A 17,643-nucleotide genomic window follows, 5' to 3' on the forward strand; every position below is an offset into this window, starting at 1 on the left:
GCATGATTTCAATGATTTAGCATCTCATGTTAAAGCAGATTCATAAACATTAGAACATAGCATAGATAAATAGGTTCACAACAATATTCTATATGAGCCACACCTATTGGCCATATACAAATAACTCAATATAGACCAATACATTCAGCTAATCATAATTACACATATTATAAAAACCAAGCCCCTATTCATGCCACTGACTTGAAAATGCTTAATATATATATCAATATTCAAAGGTGATGGCTTGATAGTATGGTGCTACCTCCGACGATCTCCAATCCCGAGCTAACCTGACAACACTAAAGAAAAAGAAAGGAAAGGAGTAAGCTTTATAGCTTAGTAAGATCGTATGACAATAATAAGCAATTTATCAATTTGCTTCTCAAGGTAATACAACCATATTTGCACTTTTACTTATGATCAGGTTAAGTTATTTTATCGAGTCACAAACATTAAATTATTTATATCTTTAGCTACGGACTCCAAATTAAGTTCTACTAATTTTCCTTGAAACTAGACTCACATATCTCCTTACCATAAAATTTCCAAAATTTTTGGTTTAGCCAATAAGTACAGTTTATTCTTTAAAATCGTCCATGTTCTGCTATCTGACTGTTTCAACTCTTCTTCACTAAAAATTAATTATCTCCTCATATGGAATTCAAATAATGTTCCCATTTGTTTCTTTTGAAAATAGACTCAATTTAATATTCTAAGCATATAAACTATAACCCATAATTTTTTTTCTACAATTTTTAATGATTTTCCAAAATCTAAACAGGGGATCTCAAAATCGTTCTGACTCTGTCTCACACAAATTCAAATATCTCATAGTATGAATTTCTTTTCCTTACACTATTACCTTTATAAGAAACTAGACCCAATAAGCTTTAATTTTGTATTTTATTCAATCTCTAACTCACTTTCCACTATTTTGGTGTATTTTCAAGGTAGCTAAGCTTATAACACTTTTACAATCCATTTCAACCATCATGGTAAAAATACATATTTGTACATCATAAGCATAGAACCATAATTACAAGGTCATCACAATTTTATTCTCATAGGCATAACTTACTTATTTGTATCCTTACCGAAGATGCATTGTTTCATGATCGTATTAGCATTTAAGCTTTGAATACATACCTGTACCCTTTCAACATGCTCATATACTTACCTTCTCACTTTCATCACAAGCTTTGAACTACCCGTTGAACCACTTGGAATACCAGAGGATAATCGGGAAATCTTGCACATATCGACGCCGATGCCATATCACAGATATGGTCTTACACTGGCTCTCATAATAATACCGATGCCATGTCCCAGACATGTCTTACACTGGCTCACATAACAATGCTGATGCCATGTCCCAGACATGGTCTTACACTAGCTCACATAATAATACTGATGCCATGTCCTAGACATGGTCTTACAGTGGCTCACATAACAGCAATGTCTTGATATCTATATCCTAGGTATTTCTAAAGGTTCAACTGGGATTTCTCAAGGGTCACATCATAGCCAAAATCATTTGAAGAGTTGATCGTACAATTCACAGGATTCACCACCATATGAACTTTCATTTCATTTTGTTATTCTGTAGTTTACTCTTCTCGACATGATATCATATTTCATCGAATTTCTAATATTAAATAAATACACAAAGTGTAATCGACATGTTAACTTTCGATTATTTCATAGGTGTATAACATTTTCTCATACACCCTAGTACTATCTCATAATTCAATGCAATAATAGCAACAAAATTTTCAAGTATAACAATAATAACATTAATAACATGCTTATTTAGTCACACGACTTACCTCGAATGCAAATTTCGGCAAATTATTCCATTTTAGTCCTTTACCTCGTGCTTTCTGATTTAAGCCCGAATCTCAGTTTTCTTGATCTATAATGATAAAATCCACTACTTTAATCATCATATTAACCAATACATTTCATAATTTATACTTTGGCAAAATGACCATTTTGCCCTTATAGTTTTATAAAATTTACGATTTTACCCCTAGGCTCGTAAATCAATTTTTATCGAGTTTCCACATTAACCAAGCTTAGTAGAATTCTTTTTATACCTATAGCATCTCAAAATTTCAATTATTTCACACATTTGCAACTTATTTTATAAACTTCACAAAATGGTCCTTTTAGGTGTTTTCATGAAAACCCCTTTCACAAAAGTTGTTTATTTAACAACCAAGATTCATTTTCTTCCATAAAAATTTAGAAAACAACATGGACACTCTCATGGGAAAACCCTAAACTTTGAACCATTTTGCAAAATAGTCCCCTCATTAGCTAGATTAACCTATGAGGGTTCCAAAAACACAAAAATCAACAAAAATGACCATCAAAATGACTTACTAGTAAGGGTTGTAAGTTGCTGAAAATTTCAAGCTTCCATGGAGGTTTCTCCTTTAATATTTCAGCATAAAAAGGAAATGGAGAAGAGAATTGGCCACTTTTTTTTTATTAGTATTTGCTTTTGTCATCAAATACCAAACCATACCAACTTTGACCCCTTTTTGACTCTTCATTTATTACATTTCATGTACAGCCATACACACATGTAATTGCCTAATTACTCATTAAGGACGTCAAATTTTAAGTTCTATAGCTATTTAACACTTTTAGCTAATGGAATACAACTTTTGCATTTTACGCGATTTGGTCATTTTTCACAAATTGAGCTATTAAACAATAAAATTAACTCATAACATTTTCACACATACATGTTCACATGCTATAAAAACTAAAAATAATATTAAAATAATTTTACAACCTTGAATTTGTGGTCCCAAAACCATTGTTCTAACTAGGCCCAAAATCGAGATGTTACATGCTCCTGCAATCTTTATGGACGTAATGAATCGGATTTTCAGACCATATCTAGATCGATTTTTTGTTTTATTCATAGATGATATTTTGATATATTCACAAGATGAAACTGAGCATGTCGAACATTTGAGAATTGTATTATAGACCTTACGTGTAACACCCCGAACCCGAGACCGTTGCCGGTGTCGGACACGAGGGGTTAACAAGCCAAAACCACTTATGGCACCGACCAATTTGACATTTCCAGGCAAGCTGGAAAACTGCATCGCTGTCGCCTTAAAAAGCATATCTCGAGTTTCACAACTCGGAAACTGATTCCGTAAATTTTCCCTGAATTTAGACTCATATATCCATCCATGGATTTATTTCTAGAATTTTTGGTTGGGCCAATTGGTACAGTTTATTAGTTAAAGTCACCCATGTTACAGGGGTCGACTACACTGACCTTCGCGCGTTAAAACTTGAATATCTCTCTGTACAGGGTTTCAATACTGATGCCGCTTGTTTCTAATGAAACTAGACTCAAAATGGAATCTGCACATATAATGCATGACTTCTAATTCATTCTGAATAATTTATGGTAAATTTTCAAAGTCGCGACAGGGGACCCAGAAACAGTTCTGGCCCTGTCTCACGAGAACTTTAATATCTCTCGGTATACTGTTCATGTGATCGTTTCGTTACTTTCATATGAAAATAGACTCGTCAAGGTTCGATCGCATAATTTATTCACTATTTAACACCATTCCTAAAAATTTTGGTGATTTTCCACATCCACGTCACTGCAGCTGGCAGCATCTGTTTTTAAGGTAGGCTTTACCTATATTGTAGTTCCCATGGACCAACTATAGTCTAGTCATACTTAGGTCCAACATATGATCATATTTAGCCATTCCAATGGCTGATCATGTGACCAACTCTCTCATTCCAAACCATAATCACATCATGAAACCAAATATAATTACAAACCACATATGGTCAAATTCCATACTCCACTTTTACGAACCATTTTCGCATGGCCGCACACATATACATCACAAAGTACTTAAAAACAACCGAAGGTAGTCCTATACATGCCATATTCAAAACTCGACTAAAGGAGTACCAAAAAGGGCTTTGATAGTGTGGTTGACTTCAACTTCTATGATCCCGAATCCGATCGCTAACGAGCAAAATCTATAAGCAGAGAAACAAAGAAACGGAGTAAGCAATTTATGCTTAGTAAGTTTGAGCCATAATATACACACAACCAAAGCATAGCATTCAAGTAGCTAAACAATAATTCATATGCACAATTTCTCAAAGACATGCTTACTTCACAATCCCAACTCTTATATTCATACACTAATAACGGCTTAGTCAAGGCCGATAACTCATTTATCATCGGAGCGAATACGCACATACACTTACTCATAGTGTGCAAAGCACACACGAAACGTACCTTGTTGTTGGGAATTTCACAAGCGTATTAACTGAAAATTTTTACAGCAAGTTCAAAGATCTCGAATCACATACCTTCGGAGTTTATCCAGATATAGCTACTCGTTCAAACGCCTTCGGGACATAGCCCGGTTATGGTAACCTTCACAAAGGCCTTCGGGACTTAACCCGGATATCACAATTTGCACAATTGCCTTCGGGCTTAGCCCGGATATCACTCGAACATTCATACACATCTTTGTTTCAATTTCATAACACAACTTTTATGCACAATTCACTTAGCAAAATATCATTTCGCTCAATGGCCACATACAAAGGCACAAATTGATTGCTTATTACTTCATTCAATCGAATCAAAATCTAAGTTTCGATACTGAAAACTTACCTCGGACGTGGTCGAACGATTTCGACGGCTATTCGACGACTTTTTCCTTCCCCTTATCGGATTTAGCTCCCCTTTGCTCTTGAGCTTAATTTAACAAATAAATTGGTTTTATCATTTGAGCATCGAAAAAGGAATTCAAGATGCCTAGCCAATATATATGCTCATTAGGCATCAAAGTCGCATATGTATGAAATCACGAATCGAACTCAACACATTAGTTAATATTCCTCTTAGCCGAATTTTCTAAGCCAAGAATAGGCATCAATATGCTTGCCTCTAACCGAATGCATGCACACCAAATTCCCTCATGTGGCGAATATGCATGTCCATGTTGAGGCCAATTATGCACTTAATACCACACAAAAACAGCATGCATTTTACTAACTAACGCATTACATATTGTAGCTCAATACACATCTCTCATGTACTTCATAACCGAAACATCATCACAAGCAAATATATACCTTGAAATAGTATATATGTCATGCCAATACATCATGTGCAAACATGTATACACATATAGGTGCAAGGTCAATCTCAAGGGTTCATACCCATCCAAACACAAATTTTACCAATCAAGTAACAAGCATAAATCATGCTCATGAATGCACCATGGCGAATACATCACAACCATACTCTTTCAACTTGGTCATGGTTAAACAAAGAATTCAATGTCCTACTCAAGAATACTAAAAGAAATTTCAAGAGTAGTCAATCCATCATTACATGCATCATCAACAAGCTTCACATTTAGCATGCAATGGCTTTAACACAATATCAACCTTGGCCAAATACCATTTTTCATGGCATAGCAAGGATTTGAACCATGGCTAACATGCACATCAAATTAGCAACCAAAACAAGCATGAATCTCATGACACAACCTCATACATACCTTAATCTTGATGCAAGTTTAGCCAAATCTCCTTCTAGATCTCTTCTAAACAAAGAAAATGAAGCAAAATCTCTTCTTCCTTTTAGGAATTTCGCCAAAGGAAGGAGGGAAAAGATGAACAATTTTTTGTTTTTCTTTCTTAGTCTTTGCTCAAAGAAAGGATGAATGACAACTTTTTTCTTTCTTTCTCTCTAGCTACGGCACCATGGGGGGCATCCATGCTCATTTTTTCTTTTTTTTTCATTTCTTAATTCTTTCTACATAATGCACTAACTAAACATGTTGGAAACATGTCCCTTGCCCATAATCTAGACATGGGGCCACTCATTCAAAATAAATGGAGTATTTAACATGCAACTCCATTTATTTTGCTTCATTCCTTTATTAACCTCTTGAAATTAGCTACATATTTTTAAATCCTTTCACATGAGTCCTTTTTCTTTCAATACACAATCAAATTAACTAAATCAAAGAATTCAAAATTCACACATGAGCACACACATATTATAGGCATCAAAATAAATTTTAAATTATTTTTATGCCTCGGTTTTGTGGTACCGAAACCACATTCCGACTAGGGTCAATTTTGGGCTGTCACATTACGTGATAGGCAATTATATGCAAAGTTTAGTAAATGTGAATTCTGGTTGAGTGAGGTTGGTTTTCTGGGACATATTGTGTCAGCATCGGGTATTCGAGTTGATCCGAGCAAGATTTCTATAATAATGGGTTGGAAGCCTCCGAAAATGTATCTGAAGTCTGCAATTTTCTAGGACTAGTCAGCTATTATAAACGATTTGTGAAAAGCTTTTCTATGGTTGCGACTCCGTTGACAAGACTGCTTCAGAAAGATGTAAAGTTTGAATGGTCTGAGAAATGTCAGAAAAGTTTTGATCAGCTGAAAGTTCTTTTAACTGAAGCTCCAGCATTAGTACAGTCATAATCGGGTGAAGAATATGTTATCTATAGTGATGCATCGTTGAATTTTCTGGGCTGCATTTTGATGTAGGAAGGTAAAGTCATAACTTATGCCTCGAGACAGTTGAAACCACATGAAAAGAATTACCCACGCATAATTTAGAATTAGCAGCCATTGTGTTTGCATTAAAGATATAGCGTCATTATCTATTTGGTGAGAAATGCCATGTTTATTCAGATCATAAGAGTTTCAAATATCTGATGACTTAAAAAGATTTGAATTTGCGATAGCGGAGATGGCTAGAATTGCTAAAAGATTACGAGCTAGTGATTGACTATCATCCAGGAAAAGAAAATGTTGTTGTTTATGCTTTAAGTCAAAAATCTTTGTTTACTTTACGTACAATGAATACTCAGTTGGCTCTATCTGATTACAGCTCGATTGTAGCCAAGTTGAATGCGAGACCGTTGTTTTTACAGCAAATTTGTGAAGCTCAAAAAGTTGATAATGAAATGTTAGCTAAAAGATCTCGATGTGATTCAAACCTTGATTAAGAGTTTCAAGTTGATTTAGATGGCTGTTTAAAATTCAGAGGCCGAATATGTGTTTTGAGAAATTCGGAGTTGATTAAGATGATTTTGAACGAAGCAAATAATAGTCGTTTATATGTTATTTGGGAAGCATGAAAATGTATAATGATTTGAAACAGCATTATTGGTGGCATGGTATGAAACGTGACATTTCAGAGTTTGTTTCTAAATGTTTGATTTGTCAGCAAGTTAAAGCTGAACATCAAGTACTGTCAAGTTTATTACACCCAATCATGATTCCTGAGTGGAAATGGGATAGAGTAACCATGGATTTTGTTTAAGGTTTACCCCTATCTCTGAGTAAGAAAGATGCAATCTGGGTTGTAGTTGACAGGTTGACAAAATTGGCTCATTTCATTCCTGTGCGTACAGATTATTTGCTTGACAAGTTTGCTGAGTTGTATATCTCCGAGATTGTGAGATTACACAGAGTACCTATTTTTATTGTTTCGGATAGAGATCCGAGATTCACATCGAGGTTTTGGAAAAAATTTTCAATGATCTGGGTACAAAATTACATTTCAGTACCGCATTTCACCCACAGACGGATGGTCAATCCAAGCGACTTATTCAGATACTCGAGAATATGTTACGTTGTTGTATTCTTGAGTTCGAAGGAACGTGGGAAAAGTATTTGCCATTTATTGAATTTGTGTATAAAAATAGTTTTCAATTGAGTATTAGAATGGCACCATACGAAGCTTTATACGGTTGTAAATGTCGAACACCGTTGTACTGGACTAAGCTAAGCAAGAATAAGATTCACGGGGTTGACATGATTAAAGAGACTGAAGAAAAAGTGAAAGTGATCTGTGATAGTTTGAAAGCAGCGTCAGATCGTCAGCAATCATATGCAGACTTGAAACGGAAAGATATTGAGTTTCAGACTGGGGATATAGTGTTTTTGAAAGTATCTCCATGGAAGAAAATACTTCAATTTGGTCGTAAAGGCAAATTAAGCCCGAGATTCATCGGACAGTATGAGATTATCGAGCAAGTTGGACCAATGGCTTATTGGTTAGCATTCCTGCTTGAGTTAGGAAAGATTTATAATGTATTTCACGTGTCGTTGCTTCAAAGATATCGATCTGATCCCTCACATATTATTTCCCTAACTGAAGTTGAGATTCAGCCTAATTTATCGTATAATGAAGAATCGATCCGAATTATAGCTTATGAGATCAAATAGCTGAGAAACAAAAGAATAGCATTAGTGAAAGTTTTATGGCATCAAAATGGGGTTGAAGAAGCTACGTCAGAACCCGAGGATGCTATAAGAAAGTAATATCCAAACCTATTCACTGGTAAGATTTTCGGGGACGAAAATCCCTAAGGAGGAAAGTTGTAATAGCCCTGTTTTAGCTCAACCAGAATGGTGGTTTTGGAATAACAAATCTGATGTCAAAATTTTATTTTAATATTATTTTTGATGTTTACAGCATGTAATTAAATATGTGTGAAAAGTTCGTTAAATAATTTTATCATTTGGATGCTTAATTTGAGAAAAGGATTAAATCGAGTAAGTTGCAAAAGTGTTGTACTATTTGCTATAGGTGTCAAATAGCTATAGAACTTTAAAGTTAAGGTCCTTATATGGTAATTATACAATTATTATGATAGTGAATGATAATGGCATGGCATTTGGTGTAGTTATTAAATGTTTTTTAAGATAAAATTGGTATTTAGTAAATAAGGTAATTAAAAACATAACAAAATCAATTTTAGTCCCTCTTTTCTCCTTTTGGCCAAATATTGAAGAAGAGGAAGAACCATTATTTCTCATTTAGGGTTCGACACTTGCATAGCTTGATTAAGGTACAATTTTATCTCAATTTTGATGATTTTTATGTTTTTATTATCGTTGCTTTGACTACTAGCTAGCCCGTGCCTTAATTTTCGGAATTAATGATGATTTTGTAAAGTTCCATTGATGAATGCTTGAGTTCTTGAATGTTTGATGATGAAAAATGAGTATTTGTTGATAGATTATCTGTTTTATAAAGTGATTTTTAGTGAAATTGCCATATGCTTTGATATTGCATAAAATGTTTTTATGAGATTGCGGATAATGTTTGAATTATGAATACGATTATACGGAAGTGTTCAGTGATGAAATCAACAAGCAAAACTTCTCGGTTAAATCTTAAGTACCGTGGTGGTGATGATGATGATGATAATGTAATGTCATTAAATTAATGCATTGGCTTTGGTCCATGATGATGGCACTTCGGGTGTGAATAATACCTTGATTTGGCTACGGGCCATGGTATAGGTATTCAGAGAGGAGTTACCTTGATTTGGTTACAAGCCATGGTATAGATACTCCGGGATAAGTTAGCTTGATTTGGCTATGGGCCATGGTGTAGGTCCTTATCAATTGTGACTCGTGAGTATTTGATTTCTATCCCTAATGGTTCAACGGATAAATAAATGAATGTCGTAGTTGACAAAGAGATTAGTACGAGGTGATACGGGTATGTATGGAATTTATTCAAATACTACATTGAGAAAGTTTAAGGAAATGATATTTAATCATGTTTGAGACATGAATAAGGTTTGTATTAATGTAATGTTAATTTGGTAATGTGCAAATGGTTGAATTATATTATTTGATGAATTGAATTTCTTAACTACGAACTTACTAACCTATGGAGCTTACTGTGTGTTATTTGTCTATGTTTTATAGATAATCAAAGCTAGCTCGAACTTAAGGATCATCGGGAAACATTGTCACACTATTGATCATATGTTGGTAATTTTGAAGCTTATATATATGGTATATGGCATGTATAGGTTAGAGTCATTTTGGTATGTTTTGAGTTATGATGTTAGCCATGTGATTTAGCCTGTTAATTATGTAAATGTTGGTATGTTTTTAGCATTTAAGTTGGCTTAAGTTATGTGCTTGATAAGTGATACATGTAATGCATATAATGACTTATATGTTGGCTTGTTTTGGTATGTCTGTCATAGTTATGGATTTAGTTAAATGGATGTTGATTTGGTTAGTTATCAATGTTTGAAAGTTTTGGTATATGGAAATTTTAGTAGTTGAATTTGGTTGCTGATATATATAGCTTGATATATGATTGATTTGGCATGTTTTTGGTTACCTAAAAATGTAATGAAATGGTGCTATTTTAGGTTGATTTGTATGCTTGCGGATAGGGTGGCAAATTGGCTTTATAAATGCTCTATTTTTGTCCACATGTGTAGAGACACGAGTGTGCGTCTCAGCAGTATGCGACACATGGTCATGTTACATGGCCGTGTGTCCCCTAGGGTAGCCCTACGAATTAAGTTAGTATACCCTACAGGTTTGACACGGCCTAGACACACAGGTGTGTCTACTGGCTGTGTCTGTCACACGGACTCACACATGGGTGTCTGACTGAGTGACATAAGTCAGTATACCCCTCTAAATGGAACATGGCCTAGCACACGGGTGTGTGTGGCCATTTCGAAAGGTACACGGTCTAGAAACACGAGCGTGTGGTCGGCCGTGTGACCCAAGTCAGTATGTATGCGTTTTTTTCACATGGCCTGTGACACAGGCGTGTCTTATAGCCGTGTGAGGCACACAGCCTGTTCACACAGGTGTGTGATCTTGTAATTAAATAAAATTTTCTAAGTTTCTTAAAGTTTGTAAATGTTATCGATTTAGTCTCGAATCTCGTTTAACCATGTTTTAAGGTTTCATAGGACTTTATAAGGGACAATGTGATTGTTATGAATGAATTGTGAGTATGAATGAAAAAGTTATGTATGTGAAGGATGTGTATTGATTGGTAATACCTCGTAACCCTATTCTGGTAACGGATATGAGTTAGGGGTGTTACATACTCAAGTAGTACACTCGAGGTGTACGGTTCAATAATTCGTCAATTATTATTCAAGGGTACCCATTAGGGTACTTAACTAAGGAACACACTCTCAAGCCACATATCGTATTGTAACACCCCAAACTCGACCCAGACGTTATGGCCAGATCTGACATGTCACATGTGTGACAGCCCAAAATTGACCCTAGTCGGGAAGTGGTTTCGGGACTGCTAAACCGAGTCACCGAAATGTTTGAACGTAATATTTATTGTCTAGAATATGTAATTATGAATGTGTGAAAATTTCAAGCTTCGATTTAGCCGATAGCATGTGAATTCAGTTAGTAGGACTTGTGTGACACTTTTGAAAAGTGATAGGCTAATCTATAAGGACCTAATAGTGCATGTAGTCAAGGGAGGACTTGCATGTCAAATTTCCCCCTAATAGTTAGTGGCCGCCATGACAAGAGATTATGGGTAAAAACATGTCATAAAACATGTTGGGACAATGGCGTATGTAAGAAAAAAATAAAATAGTGAGCATGGGAATTTAATAATGAAAGGAACAAAAAAAAAAGAGAAAAAATGGTCTCATGCATGCCCATTGCCGTGAGTGTGGAGAAAGAAAGAAGAATTTTTGTTCATCATTTTCATTTCCTTTGGGCTGAAAATTCTAAGGAAGAAGGAAGGAATTCTTGTTTCATGTTGGTTTGGAAGAGGTTTAGGAGGAGGTTTGGCCATACTTGTACCTAGATTAAGGTAAGTTTGATGTCTTGCCATGAGATTCATGTATATTTTAGTTGCTAGCTTGATGTTCTTGTTAGCCCATGGTTCAAATCTTTGTTATGTCATGGGAATGAAATTCGGCCAAAGTGAATATGGTGTTAATGCCATTGCATGCTAAATATCAAGCTTGAAAATGATTCATGTGATGGTGGATTGAGGATTCTTAGATTTTCTTTTAGCATTTTTAATGAGATACTAAGTTCTTTGTTTAACCATGACCAAATTGAAACGGTATGGTGTTGTGGTATTCGGCCATGTTATATCCATAAGTATGATTCATGCATGTTGCATGGTAAGTAAGATTTAAGCTTTGGATATGTGTGTATATTTGGATATAAGCCACTTGAGAATTCGGCCATTGCACCTACATGAATATATGTTTGCACATGATGAATTGGTATGACATGTATACTATTTTAAGGTGTCTATTTGCTTGTGATGTTGTTTGGTTATGAAATAAATGAGAGATGTGTATAAAGCTACAATATGTAATGCGTTAATTAGGAAAATGTATGCTGTTTTTTTTGTGTAGTATTAAGTGTAAAATTGGCCTCCACATAGACATGCATATTCGGCGAAAGGAAGTAGATTGGTGTGCATGTATTCGGTTAGAGGCAACCATATTGAAGCCTTATCTTGGCTTAGATTGTTGACCAAATGGGTAATAAGTGAGGATGGTTGCCGAATATACAAACATACATATGCATGTGTAATTGAATTATGAATGTTTAGCAAGAGGGTTAAACTAGTTGATTTATTGATTAAGCTCAAGGAGTTAAAGAAGGAGAATCAAGCAAGGGAAAGACGAAGGTCATCGAGTAGCCGACTTGGACTGTTTTACCCAACACAAAGTAAGTCATTAAGCGTATATTTGGTGTTGATTTAAATGATCAATATATATATGCAAATGTGTTTAAATGAGTTGGTGTGTAAATGGAAATGTATGTATATGGAATGATGCCCTTGTTGAATGTATAAAGGCAGCAAAATACATAAGGTATTGGTCTCGCACTAAGTGTGCGGGTATATATGGACACGGTGACAAGATTGGCACTAAGTGTGCGGGTTTAAATTGTACAGCACTAAGTGTGCGAGTTTGATTGTATAGCACTAAGTGTGCGAGTTGAATACATATAGCACTAAGTGTGCGGATCCACTATATGCTCTTGCATTACAATTGGCACTGAGTGTGCGACATTATCGAGCTAATCCCGGACAGCGGATCGGGTAAGTACCTCGAGCTCATGACGAATAGAAAATATGTTCATGCTCGGGGTTGAATTTGGTAAGCCTTAAATCTATGTGATGATTGAAATTGTATGATTGTGGTGGAAATGAGTTAGTGTGTGAAAATGCCTCAAATATCTTGTTGTGTAGAATATGAAATGTGGATGTATGACTTGGTATGAGATTGGACCGAAAGGTCCGAGGAATTATGGTATAGATTCGATATGGATGAGTACCTAGCCTCGTTTATTGTTTCATGTTGTAGTAACTTTATCAGTGGATTGATGAATGCTTATGACTTACTGAGTTGTAAACTCACTCGGTGTTTTTCTTGTCACCCATTTTAGGTCTCTCGGACTCGTATTGTTTGCGTGATCGGGACCGTCGTTGAAGTCATCACACCGGCTGAAATCTTGTGGTATTGTTTTTGTTGTTGAAGAACATTTGGCATGTATAGGCTATTATATTTTGTCGAATTGTGGGTTGTAAACTTTAAGCCATGTGAAAATGGCCTATGTGGTCGCCGAGTGGGATGCTAGAACCTATAGCCACGAGTCTTAGAAACTCAAATTTTGATAAGGTGGCCATAATTTGTGTCATGTATGATGGATGATTAAGGCCAAGGAAAAATTCATGAAATTGGCATAGTCTCTGCATTAACTGTTGCGGACAGCAGCAGTGAGATGAGATTGAAAAATCACTAAAAATAGTAGAAGTAGAATTAAATAGTGAGTAAATTATGGAACTGAACCTTGATGAATCTATTTTATATGGACGAAACGAAATGACCATATGAGCGGTATACTGAGAAATATTAAGGTTCTCGTGAGACAGGGCCAGAACGGTTTCTAGGTCCCCCGTCGCGACTTTGAAAATTTACCATAAATTATCCAGAAAGAATTAGTAGTCATGCCTTATATGTACAGATTCCATTTTGAGTCTAGTTTCATTAGAAACAAACAGAACCAGTATTAAAGCCCTGTACAGGAGATATTCAAGTTGTAACGCGAAGGTCAGAGCAGTCGGTCCCTGTAACATGGGTGACTTTAACTAATAAACTGTACCAATTGGCCCAACCAAAAATTCTAAAAATAAATCCATGGATGGGTATATGAGTGTAAATTTAGGGAAAATTTACGAAACCAGTTTCGAGTTTTGAAACTCGAGATATGATTTTAAGGCGACGGTGACGCAATTTTCCAGCCTGACTGGTAATGTCAAATTGGTTGGTATCTTGAGAGGTTTGGCGTTAACCCTCGTGTCCAAAACCGGCGTCGGTCACGAGTTAGGTGTTACAATTTTATTGGTATCAGAGCTATGGTTTAGTCGGTTCTAGGACTACCATAGCGCGTGTGAGTCTAGCTATACATGCCAAATTGTTAGTGCTTAATAATGTGATGACTTGACGGTTGAAATTTTTTGTTTTGATTAGCAATGGAACCCGGTAGATGGACCCTTGGCGGATGACGTTGAAAGTGTAGCGGCTGCTCTGCGCAAGGGACACCGCCTGTTGAGCCTCGGTCATCCGCGAATAATCAAAATGAAGGCGAAACAAGCCTTCTTCACCATGATGAATGAGTGGGTCGCGCAATATGCCCGAACCAACCCTACTGTCCAACCATTCCGAATTTAAATACTCCACCCAAGAGCCCGCAATGCCTCCGCCATCGATCCTGTGAGGCTGAGTAAACCACCGTGGACTTGATTAGGAAGCGTGGGGCCGAGGAGTTCAAGGCCATAGTTCTTGATGATGCCGAAAAGGCCGAAGTTCGCTCGATAACACCATTAGAGTGTTAGATGAACTGTCATGCACACCGATGAATGTCTTAAGTGTGCTATATCCTTGTTATGAGACTCGACTTACTATTGGTGGAGGACTTTAATTTCCATAGTCCCAAATGAACGAGTTACTTGGGATTTCTTCCAATCCAATTTCGAAAGAAATACATTAGTCAACAGTTCATCGATCGAAGCGTAAGGAATTCTTGGAACTCAAGCAAGGCGGATGATCAGATCTGAATCTGAACATGAGTTCGTAAGACTTAGCCGGTATGCTCGGAGTGTGTGGCTGATGAGGTTGCGATGTGCAAAAGATTTGAAGAAGGATTGAATGAAGAGTTAAAGTTGCTAGTGGGAATTTTGGAGATAAAGGAGTTCGTGACACTAGTCGAACGAGCACGCAAGGCGGAAGAACTTGGGAAGGAGAAGAAGAAGGCTGAATTTGAAGCAAGAGATTACCGTAAAAGATCGACGAGTAAAGCTCCGTTCTCGGCTGTAAAGAGGTTCGTGGAGGACACCAAGAAGTCGAGGACGATTGCGGGAATTTCCATTAGAGCCCGACCATTGACGGACTCGAGCTACTTCATTAGCTAGTGTGGGCAATAATCGTCAAGAGAGACACTGAATGCCCCAATGTGGAAGACGACACCTAGGTGAATGTTGGGGTAAGTGCATTAATAGGGCTGTTATGGATGCGGTTCAAGGACCACTTCATTAGAGATTGCACGGAGCTAGATGAGAGGAATAAGGCGCAAGGTGCAAGACCTAGTGGAACGACGGCTTGAGGTAGGCCCCAGAATCTCTCGGAGGTAGGGGTGGTAATCGAGAGGAGCCTCTAATACGGCTGTCCGATCCGAGGCCCGTACTCTGCTAGAGCATATGCCATCCGCGCACGAGAGGAGGCATCCTCCCCGACGTTATCATTGGTACTTTTACTCTCTTTGATACTATTGTGATTGCATTGATTGACCCGGCTCTACTCACTCATATGTATGTGAAACCTTAGCATCCAAAGAAGACTCTACCTGTTGAGTCTCTCGAGTTCGTAATTGAGTGTCAAACCCTTTGGGTCAATACGTGCTTTCGTTGATAAAGTGTGCAAGAGATGCCCCTAATAATTCGAGAATCTGCTTTTCCTACCGATCCGATGCTTCTACCATTTAATGAATTGATGTTATTCTTGGTATGGATTGGTGACCAGTACATGATGCGATGGTGGATCGCAAAAGGAAAACCATTGATTTGAGGAGTGCAAATAATGAGGTAGTCCGAGTCGAGTCTCTCGATTTAAAAGGAGCGCCAATGATAATATCTTCTATGACCGCTCGGAGGTATGTGAAAAAGGGTGTGAAACATACCTTGCGTATGTGTTTGGAAGTAAAGAGACGGAAAGGAAACTCGAATCGGTACCAGTGGTTTGTGAGTATTCAGACGTTTTTCCCGAGGAGTTACCGGATTGCCACCGGTTCGAGAAGTGGAATTCGCATCGGTTGTACCGGTACTACGCCGATTTCAATAATACATATCGTATGGCATTAACGGAATTAAAGGAATAGAAGGTTCAATTGCAAGAATTGACGGATAGAGGTTTATTTCGACCGAAGTTTTTCTCTATGGGGCTTTTGTATTGTTTGTGAAGAAGAAGGAGAACCATGAGGTTGTGCATCGACTATCGTCAACTCAATAAAGTGACAATAAAGAATAAATATCCATTGCCACGAATTGACGATTTGTTTGATCAATTAAAGGAGCCTCGGTGTTTTCAAAGATAGATTTGAGGTCGGGTACTATCGGTTGAGGGTCCGAGAATCGGACATACCAAAACCGCTTTTAGAACGAGGTACGGTCACTACTGAATTCTTGGTGATGCCGTTTGGGCTCACTAATGCCCTACGGTGTTTATGGATTTAATGAATAGAATTTTTCAGGCCATACTTGGATCGGTTCGTAGTTGTATTTATCGATGACATTTTGGTCTATTCGAGAGATGAAACCGAACATCTTGAACACCGAGGCTAGTGTTGCAAATCTTACGAGATAAGCGATTATCGCAAAGTTCATAAATGTGAATTTTGGTGAAAGAGGTTAGCTTTTGGGGCACGTGGTGTCCGTGACGGTGTCGGTGGACCGAACAAAATTCAGCCATAGTCGATTGGAAACCACCAAGGAATGTTACCGAAGTTAGGAGCTTTTTGGGGCTTGCGGTTATTACCGACGATTTGTAAAGGTTTCTCGACGATAGCCACGCCAATGACGGTTACTCCAAAAGGATGTTAAGTTGAATGGACGGAGAAATGTCGAAAAGTTTCGATCAATTGAAAGCTTATTTGATGAAGCCCCAATTCTAGTGCAACCCGAATCGGGTTTGTCATTTATAGTGACGCATCCCTACTTGGGTTGGGTTGCGTATTGATGCAAGAAGGGCGAGTTGTGGCCTATGCGTCGAGGCAATTAAAGCCTCATGAGAAAAATTATCCGACCCATGATCTCGAATTGGCGCCATCGTATTCGCCTTAAAGATATGGCGACATTACTTATTTGGTGAGAAGTGCCATGTGTATTCGGATCACAAAAGTCTCAAATATTTGATGACCCAAAGAGACTTAAATCTGCGACAAAGACGATGGCTCGAGTTGTTAAAAGATTATGAGCTCGTCATTGATTATCACCCGAAGGGCTAATGTGGTTGCGGATGCCTTAAGCCGAAATCACTATTTGCTTTATGGCGATGAATGTACACTTGTCTATTCTACCCGACAATGTGTTAGTAGCTGAATTGAAAGCCAAACCATTATTGATACGTCAAATTCGTGAAGCTCGAAAGTCGACGATGAGTTGGTTGCAAACGGATGAGTGTGTTCGAACAAGGACTCGAATTTCAAATCGATGATGACGATTGTTTGAGGTTCGAAGTCGTCGTGTGTCCCAAAGAATTTGGAACT

This window comes from Gossypium arboreum, chromosome 3 (genome assembly GCF_025698485.1).
Source record: "Gossypium arboreum isolate Shixiya-1 chromosome 3, ASM2569848v2, whole genome shotgun sequence".
In the NCBI taxonomy this organism is placed as follows: domain Eukaryota; kingdom Viridiplantae; phylum Streptophyta; class Magnoliopsida; order Malvales; family Malvaceae; genus Gossypium; species Gossypium arboreum.